Source organism: Gymnoscopelus braueri (genome assembly GCF_963280865.1).
Source record: "Gymnoscopelus braueri genome assembly, chromosome: 5".
In the NCBI taxonomy this organism is placed as follows: Eukaryota; Metazoa; Chordata; class Actinopteri; order Myctophiformes; family Myctophidae; genus Gymnoscopelus; species Gymnoscopelus braueri.
In genome coordinates, this window is record NC_137606.1 from 13,401,166 (window position 1) to 13,414,245 (window position 13,080).

The following is a 13,080-nucleotide window of genomic DNA, read 5'->3' on the forward strand; positions in this document are numbered from 1 at the left end:
GAAGAATGGGTAAATGTAATGTACAATTGTAAAGCACTTTGAAGAAAGGCTCTATATGCCCCATTTACCTTACAGTATGAATTTTATGTATATTTGGGGAGAAACCGTGAGTGTTAAGGGTGGTTGCAGGGAGCGCCCCTCTGTGACCGCATGGGTTGTGAGTGAGTTTGTGTGCCTGACTGCCATATAGAAAAAGATTGTTCCTATAGAGAGAAGTTATAAGGGTGTCAGATGTGGGATGGGATGCCGTCCGTCAAGAAATCACCACTGTGAAGTTCGAGGCACCAGACAAGCTCCACCAAGGACTACACCTTTGAGGCCCAGGTGTTCAAGGAGGTCTGTCAGCTAGCTATATGGGCATCCAGAAAAGCAGGATTACTATACACCCCTCTACAGACTTTGAGCTATATGGTAAGACTGTTTACTACTGGTACCGTGAAACCCCTTAGGTGGGGGCTAGCATCCCTGGTGGTTAGGAGACACTTCACACCATGCCCCAGGGCGAGCTTATAGCCTATTTGTTATTGCCATTGATATACATTCCTTTAGGCCTAATCATTTATATATTTATATACTGCATGTGTATTTGCGGAGGAACCGTGAGAGATGGGGTGGTTGCACGGAGCACCACCACTCTCCTCTGGCGACTTGGGGTCTTGGGGATTTGGGTCATGGCTCACATCTGCTGGGACTGTGTGGTGCGTTCTATACACTAGCTACTGCTGCTAACCAGTAAAATGTCTTCCATGCTCACAGTCTGTAGCACATAGGCCAGTGGTTCTCAAGGTGGGGGTCCAGGGAGCCCCAGGGGTCCTGCTATTTTCAGCAAAAGCTTGCCCCACAATACCGATGCTGGGGTTTAAGTGGTTAACATGCAATAGGAGCAGGAGCATCCTTATCGATAACCTATATCAGCATAGACTATAGCAAAAACCCCATTATCAGCATTTTGCTTTGGAGAGTGAAATGCATTGTATCATACACTGCAAGGTGCACTATAGCTTATATATGCGATGGTGGAAGCTAGGGGCAGGGGGTCCCCAGCTAAATGAGTTAAACGAGCACTTCAACCATTTTAAACCTTCATATAATAATATAATTGGTCCTCTCTGATGGTCATTATTTAATGGCAGCATTTCTTGGAAAGTTAGCATGATGAAATAGAAGCCATATTGTTCTCACATTCATTAAAGAAAAATAACACCCAGTGTGAAGTGGGCGGTGTGGTCATCACAGTGGTCATCATAGTGATGGAAGCTCACTTAAAAAAAATATGGATTTTTTGAAGTGCATAATCCTATTTATAGGTTATTAATGTCATCATGTGTCTCACTAGCCATTAGCCAATCACAGTGCTGAATAGAGTCAGCCAATAGAGTCAGCCAATCACAGTACAGCTAGGGGTGTACTAATGAGCCAATCACAGTACAGCTAATGAGGTGTCCCAACCCCACTTATAGGGGCGGCTACACCACCCAAAAAATAAGTTTGAAATCTTCACAGCCCTCCTCAACACTAGCCTGGTAAACCCTCCCTCTCATTTAAATCAAATGCAAATGAGATTTTGAAGGGTGGGGGGGGGGGTTACCAGGCTACCTCAACACACCTATGAGGACCTATTATATTAAGATATCAAAATGGGTGAAGTTGTCCTTTAATATAGCATCAAAATAATTTCACCAAAAATAGCTAGATCTGCTATTTTCAGAAGAAAGAAAAACATGTGGAAAATCATGTGGAGTTTTTTTTTAATATAACATTTTAACAACACATCTTGGGGGTCCCTGGCACACAATATTTTCAGATGGGTGGTCCCTGGGCAAATACATGTGTCCTTCACATTAACCCATTCAGTCCGGGGACGCATCTTTGGCTATTCAAAAATAGCAGATCTACAAGCTCATAGCGTGGCACCAAGTGCCACGCTATGAGCGAACATTTGTAACTCAAATCTTTGCTTGGGGGGGCGGGGGGGTCCCTGGAACAAAATATTTTACAAATGTTCGCTTATATAAGAATATTATTAATATTATATTATATTATATTATTAATTATTAATATTATTATTACTCAAAAATAGCAGATCTACGACAAACCAAAAAGTTTGAGAAGCACTGATCATCACACTCACAGGCTGTTGATGCAGGGGGGTGTGCCACGACTTCAGCAGCAGCAGTGATTTTCTGTGGAGCAAGCCGCTCCGGTAGGCTGCGCTGTGCCCGCGCAACACTGCGCGCGTCCCACACCTCTCAGTGCATGTGTGTGAGCGGTAGCAGACAGCAGCGCCGCACTAACTGCTCAGCACAGCACAGTGAGAGCACACTGCCGTCCGTACGAAGCACCGAGCCGGACCTCTCTCTCTCTCTCTAAACTTCTATGGATACTTCTAACTAGGAAAGAGTTCCCACCGGAAAAAAAACGGATATTTATCACAGTATGGAAGGGTGAGTCTTTTTTTTTTGTGTTGCGTGTTTATGCTGATGATTCTATGCAAACGAACGAATCACTTAATAGCGGTGGTCGGTGGAAAAGGACAGTGAAAGTTGCTCGTAGGCTCCAGTCATGACGTTTAGCAACGGTCGCTCTTTCTCTCTCTCAGCCGATGCTGAGCGTTGCGGCGGGGGGTTGAATGAGAGGAATGCTGCGGTAAACGGATTTTTCCCCAAAGCTGTGAATCAATGAACGCACGTTTTTTTTTTGTTGCACGAAACGGGACGCGTTCGTTGCCACTTCATCATAACGGAATGCATATACAATGTATAAAACATATTCTGCGGGGAAATGCACATGCACACCCCCGGGAACCAACCAACCCCCCCACCCCATCCCTCATGAACTGTGCTCACTGGTTCGGAATTGACAGGCAGAAAGAGAGTGTGTGCATGGTTGAATAGCGAAGAGGGTCCCCCTGTACCCCCCCCCGTACCCCCCATACCCCCCCGTACCCCCCCATCTGCCGCAGGCAGGGCGAAGAGAAGAGGGAAAGTTGTTTGCTTGTGTTCCTGCGTGTTTAGTAGAAACAGAGCCTCTCACTGCAGGTCATTCACTTTTCAAGTGCATGGATGGATGGGACGGTGTCTGTCGGGTAGTGTGTGTGAAGGAGAAGCGTGGTGTTGCGGGGGTGAGAGAAAGCGCAAGAAAATCTGGCGTCGTCAGCATCGTTGTGTTGTGTATGGGTCAGTGCATCAGGGTATTGCCTCGCTTTTTAAAAACGGGCTCCATGCACAGGATTCGCATCCTATACTACACTGACTGAGTGCTCTATACTAGTGCCTTTTCTGTTATTGTGAGGAAAGCTTTCGCTGAAAATAGCCGATTGACAAATAGCCGATCTGCTGTTTTCAGCCAAAGCTTTCCCCACTGCTGGGGTTCGAGTGGTTAGCATTCAATAGGAGCAGGTGCATCCTTATCGATAACCTATCAGCCTATATATAGACTATGGCAAAACCCCCAGTATCAGCATTTTGCTTTAGAGAGCAAAATGCATGGTATAATCATACACTGCAAGGCGCACTATAAGCCTATGCGATGGTGGAAGAAATGAAGAGAAAAGGGTTGTTCTTCTTCCTTTCTGCACCCAAACCCAGTCTAATATTCTTGCTCTGCTGCAAACTCCTGTTCTAAATCAGTACTATACATTTGTTATAGAGAAATGTGGTGGCAACCAGCCGGAACCCACTATTAATATTCTATGCAGCTGCAATTCTCCCACCTTTACTATCATCAATAATACTACCGTTCTCTCTTTTTAGAGTACTCAAAGCTGTCGACTGAAATAAAATATTACAGCAGATTCATATTTTGAGATAAGAATATGCCAAGTAGCTCATTTTTGTATGCAGACAGATGGAGATCGACAGACAGACAGACAGACAGACAGACAGACAGACAGACAGACAGACACGTATTGACTGGTGGAAACAGACTGGGGTTTGTGTTTCTGTTTGAGACTCTGCCACACGCCTGGGGCTTCAAGAAATGTGCTTAGGTACTGTAACTGTATATACAGTACATAGCTACATACATGTTGATCTGGCACACAAGGAAAGAGATTCCTTATAATGTTTGTTATTATGTTCTTGTGCTCTTCTGGGTACAACTCTTCTGAAAGGCTGTGTGAGAAATGTCTGTATAGCGAGGGGCAATTCTTACATACTCAGTAATCAGCTCAGCTCTCTCTGCTTTGTCGGTCTGATTTATCATTATCCATTATCATTTTGATCAGACCTCTCTGCAAAAGCCATGTAAATACGGTGTCTACTGCAGATGACAAAAGAGCCTGTTATTACGATAATGCTGCGTTGAATGGGATATCAAGCATGCATCCAGTCTTTTTGTATGCATGTACCCCTGCAACACTGTTTACACAGTACACACACACACACGCACACGCACTCACGTACACACACTCACGTACACACACACACACACACACACACGTACACACCTGTGCATACCCATCCATCACGCCGTGCATTGCTGCCTGTATCCTTTCTGCTTATTACTTTGCCCCTCAGGTTCCGTGCTCTCTCCTCTCAGTCTCACCTTTCTGCAGGCAGGCTGCCAAACAGCTGTCCATCGACTTGCTCTGCTGGGCTACATTACACACTGCTTTTCCTCTGGCTTCTGCCCCCCCCCCCCCCCCTTCTGCCCCCACACCCCCCTTCCCGCTATATAACCTCCCCATGGCTCTTCCACCTGTTTCTCTCACTAGCGTGGTTGGAGTCCAGCCTGTAGCCTTGCCACGCCTTGCGTAGCTTTTAGTGGCAGCGCCGTGGTTGGGGTTTGAATGAGGTTTTGTTCCGGTGTCTGGTGTACTACTGCTGCTGCCTGCATGAATTCGGTGTGACCCCCCCCCCCCCCACCCCCCCTTTTTTCTTTTTTTCTTTTAGGGCGTGTGTATGGGCTGTGGGATGTGTGGGCTAGCCGCTGCTTGTACACACTGACCTCTATATATTTCTATATCTATATATAAACATAAACATATATCTATATATATATATATATATATATATATATATATATATATATATATATATATATATATATATATATATATATATATGTATATGTATGGAGGAGGGGGGGGGGCAAAGAGGCCCCTCCGTGTTCCCCTCCGTGTTCGTTCGATCTTGTCATTCTCCCTCCTCTGCGTGCTTCACTCCACAGGCCGGTTGAAAACGGCATCACCACGACCCCCCCCCCCCCTTTTCCCTCCATTCCTCCTCCACTCTATATGCACAGAACAGATCCCCCTTCCCTTCTCCCTCCCTCCCTTCACTTTCCCTTCATCTTTGGGGTCTCCCGAGGGGCTTGTGAGCGTCTGTTCGTGCCAAATGCCAACACTCTGTAGGCCGCCAGCCCCCCCCTTACTCCCCCTCCCTCCTCTGTGTGAGTGCGTTGGGGGGGTGCTGTGTGTTCTCCAGTGTTCCCCTCTCCTTCCAGGCTGGGGGTTGCCTGTTGTGCGCTGCTGTTTTGTCCCCACTGTCTTGTGTGTGTGTGTGTGTGTGTGTGTGTGTGTGTGTGTGTGTGTGTGTGTGTGTGTGTGTGTGTGTGTGTGTGTGTGTGTGTGTGTGTGTGTGTGTGTGTGTGTGTGTGTGTGTGTGTGTGTGTGTGTGTGTGTGTGTGTGTGTGTGTGTGTGTGTGTGTGTGTGTGTGTGTGTGTGTGTGTGTGTGTGTGTGTGTGTGTGTGCCAGCTATTGTTCTCAGCAACTGCTGGAATTCTCCTGAATAGCTTGTGTCTTAAACCCAGTAGTCAGTCAGTCCAGATGTCCAGTGGTATTGTCTGTATCTTCTTCATGCAAAACCCTCACCATCTCCCAGCCTACTTCTCCGTCTTACGCACTCTGCCACACTGTCTGTATTTTCCTCTAATATCCTCAAATGCCCCCTTTCTGTATCACACTGCCCTACCTCATTCTCTCTCTCTCTCTCACTCTTGTCTCCCTCCCTCTCTCGCTCCCTCCCTCTCTCCCTCCCTCGCTCCCTCGCTCCCTCCCCACCTTCTCTCTATTCCTCTCAACCGACACACCAGAGCCCTTTCTAATTTTCTTACTGGAAGCTTTTGCCTACCTGCCATTGTGTTTGACGTTAGCCTGGAGACCTCCCCCCCCGCGTGATGATGATAATACACCTGCCAGGCAAAAAAAAAAACACAGAGCAGTCAGTGTTTGAGACAGCCATTATTCACAAACACAAAACGGCACTGTGACACATTTTCACCAAACTGTTTAGGACGATTATGACACTGGATATGTTGCAGACCGCAGGCGAAGGGCTTGTTCACACTCTCCGTAGCCTGACAACTGCGAGCTTGTGAACCTAGGCAGGCACTTGTGTTCTTTAACCTTAACCCTTTACCCCTCATGATGAGCATGTCATGAGGGATATAAATCATCTTTCCAAGCCACACGTGTGTGTGTGTGTGTGTGTGTGTGTGTGTGTGTGTGTGTGTGTGTGTGTGTGTGTGTGTGTGTGTGTGTGTGTGTGTGTGTGTGTGTGTGTGTGTGTGTGTGTGTGTGTGTGTGCTAAATAAATGGCCTGTTGCATGGCATTTCAATTTGTCCTTTACCAAAAGTGTGAGCCATTTATCTTGTGATAGGTTCAGGTTGGGAGATGAGGTGTGTGTGTGTGTCTGGTTGTATGTGTGGGTGTAGTAGGCTATATGTAGCACTATCATCCCATTACAATTTTCAAGCCTTGTGTTTGCACCCTAATAATAATGTGTGTGAGTACAGACCTGCGGACCTGCTTAAAGGTCCAACAGTAGTCTGGAATAACCTCCAGAGAAGGATAGGAAGTCAAGTGTTGCTTTCGCTCAAAATTGTGTGTTTCTGTTCGCTACGGTTGGATTCAACCAATTATCTGGTGATGTTTAGCCTTTATGCAACACTTACTTGAGGTGCCATTTAAAGTGCCATTTAATCTTCCCCTCTCGCTCATCTTCCCCTCTCTCTCTCTCTCTCTCTCTCTCTCTCTCTCTCTCTCTCTCTCTCTCTCTCTCTCGGACGGACGCACGCACGCACGCACGCACGCACGCACGCACGCACGCACGCACGCACACAGACAGGCCTTTATTGTATTTCATTTTGTTTTGGCCGAGTTACACATTATAAGAAATTGGAAAACGGTGCTAAACTCAATTACACCTAGACAGGGTTACTTTGTGTCCTGCTGAAGGAATTTAGCAACAACTCTTGCAGATATTGGATATGGTGTACTTGTGTGAGTGTAACTGGGATTTCACTTTATCTGTACATTATTTGAATTGGTGTGTAGGCGTCCTCGTCTTGTCTTGTCTTCATGCTTGACTGTATTGACACTTGCACCAACACGACAGACAGACAGACAGAGAAAAAACCATGGCAAAACTATTCTCATATGAACACTGGTTTGGGACCTTCACATTAGGGAATTGACTTGAAGTGTACCTTACAATCTCCGAAGACAGACCAGCGTAAATAATGATCCGCCAATTACATGAGCAGAGCCACAATTATTCATTCACCAGTAATGACTCGTGTCAGCAATAGCAGTGGCTTGGGGGGGAGAAGAAATGAATGGGTTTAATTGATGTTTTCTGCACACTTTGGCAAGAACTTCATCTTCCATTGTGTGTGTATGTGCATGTGAAAAGGGACTCCTGGCATTACGCGAACCAAATCTGACGCACCGGATGAGTAGCAGTGGACATGATTTAACATGACAAAGAGGTTACTGTGAATTATTGGATGATTGTCGACTTGCCGCTGCGGAAAAGCGGCCCTTTGAATCTCAACCGTAATTAATTTGAACCTGCCGAGTTCATATTTTCACCTCCAGCGTTGGCTTGCCATCAATGGTCTGTTGTGGAAGAGGATAGGTGTACAAAAGGCTTAAAAGTGGTCAGTGGGGCATGGCAGATTGTGGTGTATGAGATGCTTTGTTGCAGTTATTGAGGTTTTCCTATAGCGGGAGGCTTCTGCATGTAAGAAAAGACGTATAGAACTGCTATATAAATGGGTTGTCGTCGTTATTAACGATGCACCGATGCCACTTTTTCACCGCTGATAACTGATTTTGGCCATGAGTCTCATTGTAGCAGACATGTTGCCTTGTACCAGGCAAGCACTGATGAAATTATCAGCCTTTTGCTGTTCAGTGAAGGCTGACAAAAAGCACTTAGAAGACACTTTGGATAAGAGTGTCTGCTAAATGCCTAAATAGTCATTGTAATTACAGTAGACCAATATTCTTTATTTAATCTTTTGTGTAATAACGCCTACTGAGCTTTTTTCTCTGTTGGAGAGATACAGTATGTGTGCTGCTGTGTGAAAAAGACAGAAGTCTTTGCTATTGTATTGACTTGTAAAGCGTATGAACCCTTTGTTAGGAAGGTGAAGGGGCACTCTGGGGCTCACCTGACCTGGTAGAGCGTGTACCATGGCACTCTGGGGCTCACCTGGTAGAGCATGTACCATGTCCAGCCTATAAGTCCTTGCTGCGGGCGGCCCAGGTTTTGAAACCCAACCCACCCAAGGCCCTTTGCTGCATGTCATCCCCACGTTCTCTCTCCTGCCTTTCCTGTCTCTCTACTCATTGTCTCTGTCCAATTTGAACTGGAAACAAAAAAGGTTATTCTACATCGTTATGAGGGACGACGGTATCTCTGGGTGGATGGAGATGCACTGAACACACCACACACACACACACACATACACATACACATACACATACACAAACACAAACTGCCGTATCATTCATGCCACTGGTATTCCCCCAATTCCTTTAAACACGCTCCTGCATGCCTGTAATACGTATCTGTTCTAGTACTGGATCAGTACCAGAACAAATGGGTATATTGATCCCCTCAGCCCTTATGTGGTTGAGTACCACACCACTCCCTGCTTGGAGGACAGCGGGTCACAGACTGCAAGTGCAGCAGTGGTTCCATTTACAATATCCACACTAACCAGTCAGGGACACTCGTAATGTCGATGGAACATGCAAACGCTCTCCTTTTGTTCCTTCCATTTGACCTTCGATGTTGTGGCTTCAATGTTGTGGCAACCTCTCAAAACTAGTACATTTTTTTGGTTAGTCCCAAGTAGGCTATTATTTCTTTCTTTACCACAAACGATTTCAGGGAAATGGTGTTAGTTTTGCGGTCCTCCTAACATTGAAATGGGAATATTGTGCTGACATAGCGGGCCTTGCACCTGTGCACAGGTCTATGCACATTCTTGTCGTGGGTACGGAGGGCCTCACCTTTAGAAACCTTAGCTGCTTTTTTGTTTCTCCAGTGGAGTGAAAAAAATTCCCAGCCTTTCCTATTATTATTTGAGAAAAAAATGCTTCTTTCCTGTAATGATTTCCCCTGCTCAGCAGCGCGCTGTGCATTCAAATTACAGTGATAGGCCCATGAAATGAAAAACTCAAAGGGAAACCGGAGTACGGTGGAGCGAAATCTCTGCGTGGCGTGTTGTTTACGGGCTAGCCGAGACTCACCACCAAGTCCACAGAGACAAAATGAGACGGGGAGGGAGTTGGGTTTAGGAGAAGCGGGGGGAAAAAAAGCAGGTCTTCATGTTTCTAACCGTGGGGAAAAAAAAGGTAATTTTGGCACAGAGCCATATACTGTAACACCGGTAGAGCTGCTGCTGCTGCCTGTAACAAATATGAGCCGCTACTCATGGCTGGGTCAGCCTGTTGATTCACTGTCAGTTAAACTACTCCTGACTCCTGTCCTTTCTCTGAGAGTGCTGCAGCTTGTCAGGGGCCGGGCACACCTCTCAATCAACTGAGCCACAGAAAGGCCTTCGGCCGTTTCATTGGTGGCTGCTGCGCGTCAATCTACCCGAAACCTTGGGAGCCGTGAGATTCATTGCAGGTTTTTTTTTCTCTTTTCTTATTTTTTGACAGATGTTGGTCAGAGCAAGATGCCTTGTTTCCAGGAAATGGAAAAAAAACACTCAGTTTAAACAATTGTAATGTACACCAGCTTGTTTGGGATCGATTGCCAAATAGAATGCCGTTTGATGAGCCTTGGTGATAAGGGTGATTTAGTTATGAACACTTACTTAACAATTTCTACCCCTTTCTCTCTCTCTCTCTCTCCCTCCACCCCTCTCCCTGCAGTTCTTTATGAAATCCAAAAAAGGCTGCATTGATCGGTGGCGCATGCTTTCACTTTACCGTAGGTCCGCTGCTTCGAGAACGGGCAAGATAAGATAAATGGGCCGTGAGTATTAGCGTGCAATTTTCCGTGTGTTTCCTCAGTCGCAGGGTCCCTTGAGGCAGCAAAACGGCATACTCTGACCATTCTGAAGAGTAGAAAATGCTCAGTCCATTTATCTGCCTTGAAGTGCAGAGTCAGCTGGAGCGTTTGCTGTGTTGTGTTGTGTGTCCTAATTTTGACCTGTCACTGACTGTAGAGAGCCATGCGCCTGTGATGACTGTGTGTGCGTATGGCGACGGTGACCTTGTGCAGTGTGTGTGTGTGTGTGTGTGTGTGTGTGTGTGTGTGTGTGTGTGTGTGTGTGTGTGAGATGGAGGGTGTTGAGGCCCGTCTGTTTGCTGTTCTCTACTGTGCCATTCAGAAGTGGGTGTGTCTGTGTGTACTCAACCCTGAAAGAGAAGGCTGTGCACACTGTATCCTCAGCAGCTAGTAACTGTACACAGTACATACACGGATGACTTTGTGTACGCATGCTTGTGTGAGGGAGACGGGGGGAGAGAGAGAAAGAGAGAGAGAGAGTGACAGAAATGGATACGCAGCTCAGAGCGACATCCGTTTCTCTATATATCATTCCATCTGCCTTGCACAATGTGCGCGGTGAGCGCGTGGGCGGCCAGGGCCGTTTGCAGGCTGGCTAGCTTAGGGAGCCTCCGTAAACACATGAGGCGGGTGTGTGGTGTTGGCGGGGGGGGGGGGGGGGGTGTTCCAGTGTCGCGGGCCTGTGGAACGCTGGTGTTTATTTGAACGGTAATTGGCCTTCGTGCTGTGTTATTGCAGTCGGGGCAAGGCGGCAAGTCCTGTCAGGTCCAGGCAGTGAGAGAGTGCACGCCGTCTGCCACCTGCACCCCAACCAACACCTACTGTTAGCCGCCTACTGTTTGACAGAAGAAGGAGAAAACAAGAAATGTGAAAAAGCAGGATAACACATTTCGGCATTAAAAATGATTCTCCTTTTGCCCAGGACCAAGATTTCCACCAAGTGTTGTGCAAATCTGTTCATAACTGCTCACGATATCCTGCTAACAGACAGACAGTCAGACAGACAGACATAATGAAAATATTTCAGAAAACCTCATCTTCCATGTTGCATTTTTGGGGAATTTTTCACAACATGATATTGAACATGATATCTACTCAACATGATATTGTTGCTAAAGCAGGAGAGAACATGCAGTTTCTGGTTATGCTGTAGCCCTGCTCTCTGTGTGTTTAAAGATGGCCTTTCTACTTAACGCCAACACAAGCCCTTCAGCTCGCCCCACGAGACTCTGGAGATGCGGGTTTAAGTGTGTGTGTGTTGTGTGTGTGTGTGTGTGTGTGTGTGTACATGCATGTACGTGTCTGTTTACATATAGCCGAGGTTTATGTGGGGTTCAACGTCTTAATGTGTGTAAGCACATAAGCGTGTGTGGGTGTACAGAGGTCTGTTTCTATCTATTGTGTGCGTGTGTGTGCCTGTGTACCGTATGTGTGTGTGTGTGCCCGTGTACAGTATGTGTGTTGGGGTGTTCATGTTTTGGTGCATTTAATCGCAGAGGTCATTGAGCCAGACTAAGGACAGCCCTGGGGAGCGCCGTGAAGAGACAAACAGGAGCATACTGATACTGATGCAGGCTGTGTTGATGATGGCTCATAACCCATATGGTTTTATTACGCGTGTAAGTCCCATGTGTTACCCGTGATCTTACTGTGTCAGATACAGGTAATTAAATGGTTAAATCGGCTTAATGCGCAGTGTGTTTGTAATCCCCTTTTGAACAGGATCATAGGCACGGTATAAAAATAGGAAGAAAAAATACACACACACACACACACACACACACACACACACACACACACACACACACACACACACACATACGCAGCCTCTTATTCATCATGGCAGATGGAGCAATGCGAGTGAAAAGGCTTTTGCTCGACATAGATCTAACGGGCATGATTATGCAGTGGCCCGTCAGCGTTCGGTATGGTCATCATCATCTCATTGTCTCTCACTCCTGCTTGTTTTGCTTTTCATCCTTTGCGGCAGACCCACCACCTTCTCCACTATTGCCGCTCTCCCCATCTGTCTGTCTGTCTGTCTGTCTGTCTGTCTGTCTGTCTGTCTGTCTGTCTGTCTGTCTGTCTGTCTGTCTGTCTATCCTCCCCCTTCAGTTTTGAATCCCTGTCCGCCCTTGTTTTCGTGCGTATGTAGCAGAGTAATCCTGCCAGAAGCCCATATGTCTCCTCCCTTGGCCCTGGGGGGATTCCCTCTCGACTGAGCAGTAGATGTTGGGCTTCCCAAGCAGGAGAGCCAGGTTCGAATCCAGTTGGTTACAATGGTGGGCTCTTCGGGGACTAGGTTTCCCGGTGGTGGGGTAGGGTCAAAGGAAGGTGAATGTAGCAGAGTAATCCTGCCTGAAGACCAGAAGCCTAAAATCCTCCTTGGCCAAGGGAGGATTCCCGTGTTTGGGATGAGTGTTAGATGTTGGCTTCCCACGGTGGTTACATTATACTTGTGAATTATGATTTTTTTAAATGTATTTTTGTATCAGTTTGGTCGGTTTCCATTTACTTTTTCCGTACGGCCCGTGATTAACCACTTTCAAACTGGTGTCCCTATTGTAGGCAGTTGCCTAGATCATAGGCAACAATTTTGCCCAAAATGTTCAAATGCGATGTGACACATTGTGATCTTGTAGATCGCCTATTTTCGCTGTCCATCATACAGTGATTTTAGACAGGGCTTAAAGGGGTAGTTCACCCCCAAAATAACTTTTTTTCTATTGATTACTCACCCCATGGAGCCTTGAATTCATAGATATTTTTTTGTTTTTGTCACATTCCTAAGCCAATAATTTGATTATAATAAATTTAGCCCCATT

The 13,080-nt window shown here is 46.4% G+C and overlaps 1 protein-coding gene across 2 annotated transcripts in view; it reads left to right on the forward strand.

The window, feature by feature from the left end:
- Positions 1 to 2,344: 2,344 nt before the first annotated feature.
- fat3a (FAT atypical cadherin 3a) overlaps positions 2,345 to 13,080 on the forward strand; it is a 220,568-nt gene continuing 209,832 nt past the window's right edge. For both annotated transcript variants that reach the window (XM_080428619.1, XM_080428620.1), the window contains exon 1: positions 2,345 to 2,444. The gene's annotated coding sequence lies outside the window, so the exon portion shown is untranslated. The remainder of the gene's footprint in view (positions 2,445 to 13,080) is intronic.